Source organism: Eulemur rufifrons, chromosome 29 (assembly GCF_041146395.1).
Source record: "Eulemur rufifrons isolate Redbay chromosome 29, OSU_ERuf_1, whole genome shotgun sequence".
NCBI classification, from domain to species: Eukaryota; Metazoa; Chordata; class Mammalia; order Primates; family Lemuridae; genus Eulemur; species Eulemur rufifrons.
In genome coordinates, this window is record NC_091011.1 from 27,926,297 (window position 1) to 27,933,527 (window position 7,231).

Genomic DNA, 7,231 nt, shown 5'->3' on the forward strand with positions numbered 1-7,231 from the left:
AGCCTTTCTGTGTCTAATTTACTCACCTATAAAATGAGATAAAAATAATAATACCCACACCACAGGGCTGTGGTGAGGACTACATTAATTAGGTTAATCTACGGAAAGCACGTGGAGCACTGCCTGACACACGGTGAGCACTAGATAAGTATTTGCTATTATAGCTGCAGATATAGGAATAAATAGCTACAGAGAAATATCAACAGATTAAGGAAGGGAGGGAGGGATGGTGAAGAGACGGATAAATGGATGCCGGATGTGGGAGATGAAGGAGGGAGCATGATTCCTGGAACATTTTTGCAAAAGCAGTCACAGATTTGAGCAATTCTACCCAAACTCTCCCCCTTCTTACTTCACGTCCAGTGGCCAGGGTATCGGGCGCTTGTTGGTTCAGAGGACAGAGTCACAATGACTACCTCACACAGGACCACTGCCCTGTGGGAGCCATGCAGCAGGCAAAGGGCTGTCATGTAGGACTGTGCCCCCAGCATCCCCTGCAGATGGCCCGGTGAGGCTCAGTGAGCACGACAGTCAGAAAGGGCTCTTGCCACCTCGGTTTGGGGTACTCACAAGGGGCTTCCAATCAGCTTCACCCCTCTAAGCTCTCTCCCCTTTCTTGCTCCCTAAATATTTTGTCACTCGTCCACCTTCTCCATTATGTTGTAACATTCACCAACACATGACAATTTAGAAGACCATGTATATTACCCAACGCAAGACTGACCTGGGAGTCAGAAGACCTGTGCTCCAGGGTAGACTATGAAACTAGTTGTTAGTCTTTTTTTTCCCCCCCCAAAGCCTACAGCACCTGGTATTCCCAGGCAGAATCCCATTCAAGTACTAACCAGGCCCCACCCTGCTTAGCTTCTGAGATCAGTCGAGATCGCGGGCATGTTCAGGGTGTTATGGCTGTAGACTGGTTGTTAGTCTTGAGCTGGTCATTTCATCTCTCTAGCTTCAGTATGTGCACATGTGATAACCAAAATGGGCAACCACAGATTATGCCTGAAGTTTCTTACGGCTCTAACATCCGTGGGTCTTTGATTTAGCACCCACACGCCACCTGGCCAGCGTCTCCTCTCATTGCTCTTGTCCCTCAACCTGGCGCTCCCACCCTACTCTCTCATCTTCTGCACCTTTGCCATTTCCTTGGCCTTGAATGTCCTCTTCTTGTCTTCCTGCTGATCTCCTAGATGGTATTCAGGTTTCAGGGTGAATCATTCCTTGGCTTTCTTAAGCTTAGGCGCTCACTCCTTTGTGCACCCAGCGTGCTCAGCGCGTACCTGAATTATAGCATTATCCTGACGGATTTGTTTACATGCCTGTCTCCCCAAAAGGCTGTAATGTTTTTAATGCAGGAATTACATTTGTATCAGTCAGAAGTCAGTATCAAAGAACAGAATCCACTCTAACCAGTTTAAGCAGGAAAGGCTTTATTACAGTTCATAAATGGCTAATAGAGTCACAGGGAGGGGAAAAGGACTCAGGATTAAACTTTTGGAACCACTCACAGAGCCACACTGCCGAACTCAGCCACCAAGAAAGCTGCTAACTCTTTTGGTATCGGGATTCTCCAGTTTGAAGACAGTACCACCATCAGTGCTATGAGGAACTAAATTCTCTCCACATATATCTCATAGTCAAATTCTCAAAAAAAAGCAAGAGTCTGTTTAGCTATCATCATTCCTGTTTAGACAATGTTTCTTGTACCAGGCCACTCCCTAAATTGGTGACCAATTTAGAGATTGATTGCTCTTGGGCCAGGTGTTAAGTGTGGTCCAGAGAGTTTCAGCTGAAGAAAGGTAAGTTCATCTGGTACAAACATGGTGAAGAAGGTGGCTGGGGATGAGGGTGTGGCCAATACATTTCCTCTTTTCTTTTGCCAAGAAGATTTACTCCCCACAACCAATAGAGTTCTTCGGTGGTGACTGGCAGCAAGTCATTCGTCCGGCTGGATACCAATTAAATTTAAATCTGCCCTTAACCCTAAGAATCCTTTCAGCTCATGCCTGACACAAAACAAAAACTGCTTTAATAAAACACACCAGGATCATGGAATCCTGGGAATAGGAAGAAATTCAGGGTTCATAAAATCTGGTGGTTACCAAATACCACTTTGTAGCAGATGGAGAAAAATAAGACAATGTAATGAGTTAGATTTTATCTAAATGAATTCAATGAAAGACCTGGCCTTATTCTGAGATTGGGTTTTTGTCCACTATTTCTTTAGTGATATATGGTATTTGTAGTTCATACCTTTTGTTTGTTTAGGCTTTTCTTGGCAAAATAAAAATTAGGGTGTCCTTTGTTAGTCCTCTCTTCGAGTTGCCTGTGCATTTTTCATCTTGTTCTGATAATGTCCCCAAGGGCCTATACCACAGCTTCCCTGTGATCTCGTGCGTGACTGTTTCTTTTTCAATTTCACTTTTTATTCTCTGTCATCTATCAGGACATGGACTCCAGTGTCACAAGACACTGAACTTGTGCCTGGGCGTGTGGTAAGACTTCAGGATAAAGAGTATATTTTCTCTGATTCTTTGTCACTGCTCCCATCCCATGTCACATCTCACAGGCAATTATTTTGACATTCTGCTTTTATAAATGAGGCTCAGCTCATTTGTGAGAACATGCACTGTAATTTGTCGTTTGTCTTGGCAGGTTTTATCTACTTTCAACAGGGTTCTTTCTCTCTTTCTCTTACCATTTACAAGTACATGGTCTATTTTTACTTATCCTAACGCTAGATTTTATTCCACCTATCCTTCTCCTGGTATATTTTCCAGGGCTTCTTTTTCTGGAAAGGTTTTTGATTATCTCTCATCTCTTAAGTTCAAACTTAATCTTTATAATTAAGTACAATTAGATACAAGAATCCATGACTTCATGTACCCGTTTGCAAGCATTTACATATTTATTATTTCACTTCAGGTTGCCTCCCTGGGCTGCCGAGGGCTCAGACCCATTTCCTGCCCTCCTGCAGTTCTGCTGTGGCACAGGGCTGGGGGGACCCCAGCAGGCTGAGCTTCTCAGGCTCCTGTGTCCCCTGACTTCCAGCTGGGCTTGTCCAATGGGAGACATGGATAAGAGACTGGAGAGGGGTAGAGGGAGAAGCTCAGTCCCCAGCAGCTGTGTCCCCCATGCCCCGCTGCTGCCAGGCAGGCCCATCGAGGCCCAGCCACTGCCAGGTGACACTCATCCCTGGTCTGATAACACCATCTCTCACCTAGGCCCCTCAGCCCAGCCCTGGACGGCTTCTTGATGGTGCTCGGCTCTGGGGACCTCACCTTACCCCGGAAACCACTTCCCTGCGTGAAACTGTGCCCTGAGTACCCAGAGGGCGCTCTCTCCTCCAGGTTAGACCCTAACTGACATGAAAGACAAATTCCCAGAAGTGGAATTACTACATCAGAAACCTGAGGACTTTTTTTTTTTTTTTAATTATTTAAGACCTTTACTAACAGGTGCTTGCAGTTCATTGACCTTTTTTTTTAAATAAAGTTGTAAACTTTTATTACAAATTGAAAATGAAGTTCTTACAAATCTCAACTTGACCAGATACGAAACAATTTAAAAACCCTTAAAGGCATATTGAGAAAAATCAGCCTTTTTAAGAAAACAAGTTTGTTATTACCAAAAAAAAGACGTCTTTAGGTAAAAATAATAAAAACCTCATGCTGCATAGATAATGCAGATAGTTCTAGTTATCTGGTTAATGGGCAGAAAGCAAGCATTTAAGGTCTTTGGCGCCAATTTTTTGTTCATTTCTTATTACTGGGATTTCATATTCTTTTCTTCTTTTTTTACATTAAAGAATGTGTAGAAATTTATTGAAAGTCTCTCAGGGATGAAGGAGGGGTTTACACAATACATCACAACAAAAAACATATTTTTGGATATTCCCCTTCTCTCTCATCCCAAAATTCTATATACAGTGGCCCCAAATCTTTTTTATTTAATAAAAGAATTGAAAACCTTCATCTTTCTCCTTACCACCTCTCTCCTCACCCCTGGCCTCAGTTCTTGCCCTTTGCATCCCTTGATCCCGTTATGTAGAAGTAATCTTCTCCTGTAATCGAGTTTTCCTGTCATTCTCAATGTTTGGGTGGAGAAGGAGAGGAAGACACAAGGAAAGGAGGACATAGATGCATTGGGGAAGGTTTATCTGATTTTTTTTTTTTTTTTGAGGCAGGGTCTTGCTCTGTTGGCCAGGCCAGATCAGAGCACTGCAACCTCCAACTCCTGGCCTCAAGGGATTCCCCCTACCTCAGGCTCCCCAATAGTTGGGACTACAGGCCGGCACCACTACGCCCAATAATTGTCAAAGTTTTTGTAGAGAGGGGATCAGGGTGTTGCCCAGGCTGATCTCAAACTCCTGGCCTCAAGCAATCCTCCCACCTGGGCCTCCCAAAGTACTGGGATTACAGGCACCAGCCACCATACCTGGGCAAAAGTTACTTTCGACGATAACTTAAGGAGGCCCAAGGGAGACTCCACGTGAAATTCACAAGCATGATCTTGGGCGCCTTGGTCCACTGCTCCTTGGTGTTCAAACGAGTCCTGAAGGAATAGCATTCCCGGCCGCCCCCGGCATCCTCCAACACGCCTCTCTCCGCGTGGACCGCGCAGGGCAGGCAGAGACCCCGCGCGCCCTCCCCAGCTTCTTGAGCGAACTGCTGCATGCAGTCGAGGAAGGCCACCATCGCGCTGTCAAATTTGTCATCGCAGAAAGCTTCTGCCCCGCGTGATAATACAATGGCAGCTCCGCGTTGTCATCGGCTAAAGATTGGAGACAGGAGCAGTTTCGACAGGGGACGAGGCGGTACCTCCGAAACTCCAGCCCAACGGTGTCGGCGAGGGCAGGGAGCAGCAGAGCCGCCTGTCCCCAGGCAGCGCTCCTCCCGTTCCAGCCCACCCGGGCGCTGGGGAGGCAGCCCAGCCTGAAGTTGTTGCTGACGCCCAAGGGGCCCTGGGCCTGGATCTCGAACGTGGTGCTGAAGACGTCGATTTCCTGCAGTCGGTGCACCTGGGCCCGGGCGTGCCCTAGCCGGTTCTCCACACTCTCCAGCTTGTCAAGCAGCTCCAGCTGTTGCCCCTTCAGCGCACTGTAGTCCCTGCGGTGCTGCCTCTCCTGCTCCTCCAGCTCCACGGTTCTCGGCCTCGGCTGCCTAGAGACCCGCCGCCACCCTCGCGCGGTCCCTGTCCACGTCTTCCAGCTCCCGGGCCAGCCTGGCCTCCTCCTGCTCCAAGTCCCGCAGCGCCGGCCGCAGCACGTCCCTCTCGTCCTCGCCCGCCAGCTCCCCGCCCTCCAGACACCGTCGGTAGTTCTCACAGTCAAGGTCAGTGAGAGAAAGACAGCTGTCCAGCTGCTCTAAAAGCCTGTCGGTGCACTCCTCGCACAGGGGGTGGTCCACAGCTCTTTCGCCAGAGAGGATGTCGAAAATGTCCCCAGCGTCCTTCTGGATGTTGCCGGGAGTTCACATGGGGTCAATTTTCCCAAGCAGGGTGAAATGGTCGGCATTGTCCTTGGATGTCCCTCCATCTGCAAGAAGGGATGCGCTAGAGGCGCTGTCCCTGTGGCTTTTCACTCTGTGTTCGCTCCCAGGAGATAGCACTGTCCTCCTGGCGGTCCCCGGGCTCCCTCTGCGCTGGGGCGTCCTCTGTCTCTGCCGTGGGCCTCAGTTTCAGGGCGGGCTGCAGTGCTGGCAAAGGAGGCGGAGGGAAGACACGGTGGAGATCTCAACTCCTGCCTTGAATCTGAGTTTCCTCCATCTCCCATTTCTTCTTGTTGGATGACTAAACTGACAAAGGTAGAGACGGTAAGCTGGGGTGTGCTAAGCCCCTGCTCAGCCTCGGGAGCCGACAGACTCTCAGCTGGTAGATCAGCTGCTTTTGTCTCTTTGCCATCTCCTGGTTTGGGGGTTCCTGGGTGTCTGTGTCGGTAATTGAAGTTTAGGTGGTATCGACCTTAAGGCGGCTACTGAGCTTGGGTCTCGGCTCCTTGATTCTCTTCGCCCCCTTCATTGCCGTCCTCTCTGAGCTGTCTTTGGTGAGGAGGGACCCTGCGGAATCGTGGTCCATAACCCCGATACATATTCTGCCTTCCTGGTGGTCTACCTTGTTCTCCTGCACCCGGGCTGTGAGCATCCTCCATCACGTCACCCTGCACAGGAGGGTTGGGATACTGTGGTCCATGCCCGGAGGGTCTGTAAGGTGGGAGCCTTCGCCTGCGGTAGGGTCGGCGCTGTTGGGCCTGGCCTTCGGGGGCACTGTCCGATGCCTCGTTCTTTCCCCCACTCTCACTATTCTGGTAATTCTGCTGGTAATTGCGTGGAGGACCCCTGCGACGTGGATGGCATCTACCATGGTTACGGTCTGCTGCGTGTTTACTGCCTTGAACCGGAACGCCACCAGGGCCTGTGACATTTGCTGCCTCCGCACCCGTTTCTCCTTCAACAACATCACACCCACGATCTCTCCATATCCTACCCTGCGAAGGTACTTCTGGGGCTAGTCTTCCTTATGGCAGTCTGGTGTGCAAATACATCTGCCTTGTGTCATTCCTGGTGATGCAGCCGTGTCCGTTTCATACATGGAACCATTTTACTGTTCCCAAAACCTTGATTGGAATGACCTTGTCCCCGCTGGCAGGCGCTGCTGACGTGAAGCCGCCTGGGCCACCGCAGCGGGTAGTGCCGGGTGTGGTGTCAGCAGCGCTGAGTGGGCGGGGATGGGGGTGGGGGTGGCTGGCAGCTGCTGGGTCTTGGCCTTGCTGCTCATGGTGGCGGTGATGGTGACTGGGGCTGCTGCGGCTCCTCCTGACATGTGGTGGTAACTAGGCCGGCGGCAGTGGGTGGGCTGCTCAGGACTCTCTGGGGTCCACTCTCTGCTCCTGCGACTCATGGAGCTCAAACCTCTGGACTTTTAAACTGAAGGTTAACGAGATGTCTTGTGCCCAGGTGCAGTGGCTGACGCCTGTAATCCTAGCACTCTGGGAGGCTGCGGTGGGAGGAGGATCGCTTGAGCCCAGGAGTTTGAGGTTGCTGTGAGCTAGGCTGATGCCACGGCACCTTACCCAGGGCAACAGAGCGAGACTCTGGCTCAAAAAAAAAAAAAAAAAGCTTTGTCTCTTGAGCCAGGTACTTAGCTGGGGTCCCCTCTCCACTGTTCCATCTCCAGGAGGACCCATGTGTCTCTGCCGCAGCCTCTGTCACCCTGTGACCTGCAGGTACTG

General features: G+C 50.1%; 2 pseudogenes; both read right to left on the reverse strand.

The window, feature by feature from the left end:
- Positions 1 to 796: 796 nt before the first annotated feature.
- LOC138377630 (5S ribosomal RNA) lies at positions 797 to 917 on the reverse strand (annotated as a pseudogene).
- A 3,534-nt stretch (positions 918 to 4,451) lies between these two features.
- On the reverse strand, positions 4,452 to 6,777 carry LOC138376965 (beclin-2-like; annotated as a pseudogene).
- Between the last annotated feature and the right edge of the window lie 454 nt (positions 6,778 to 7,231).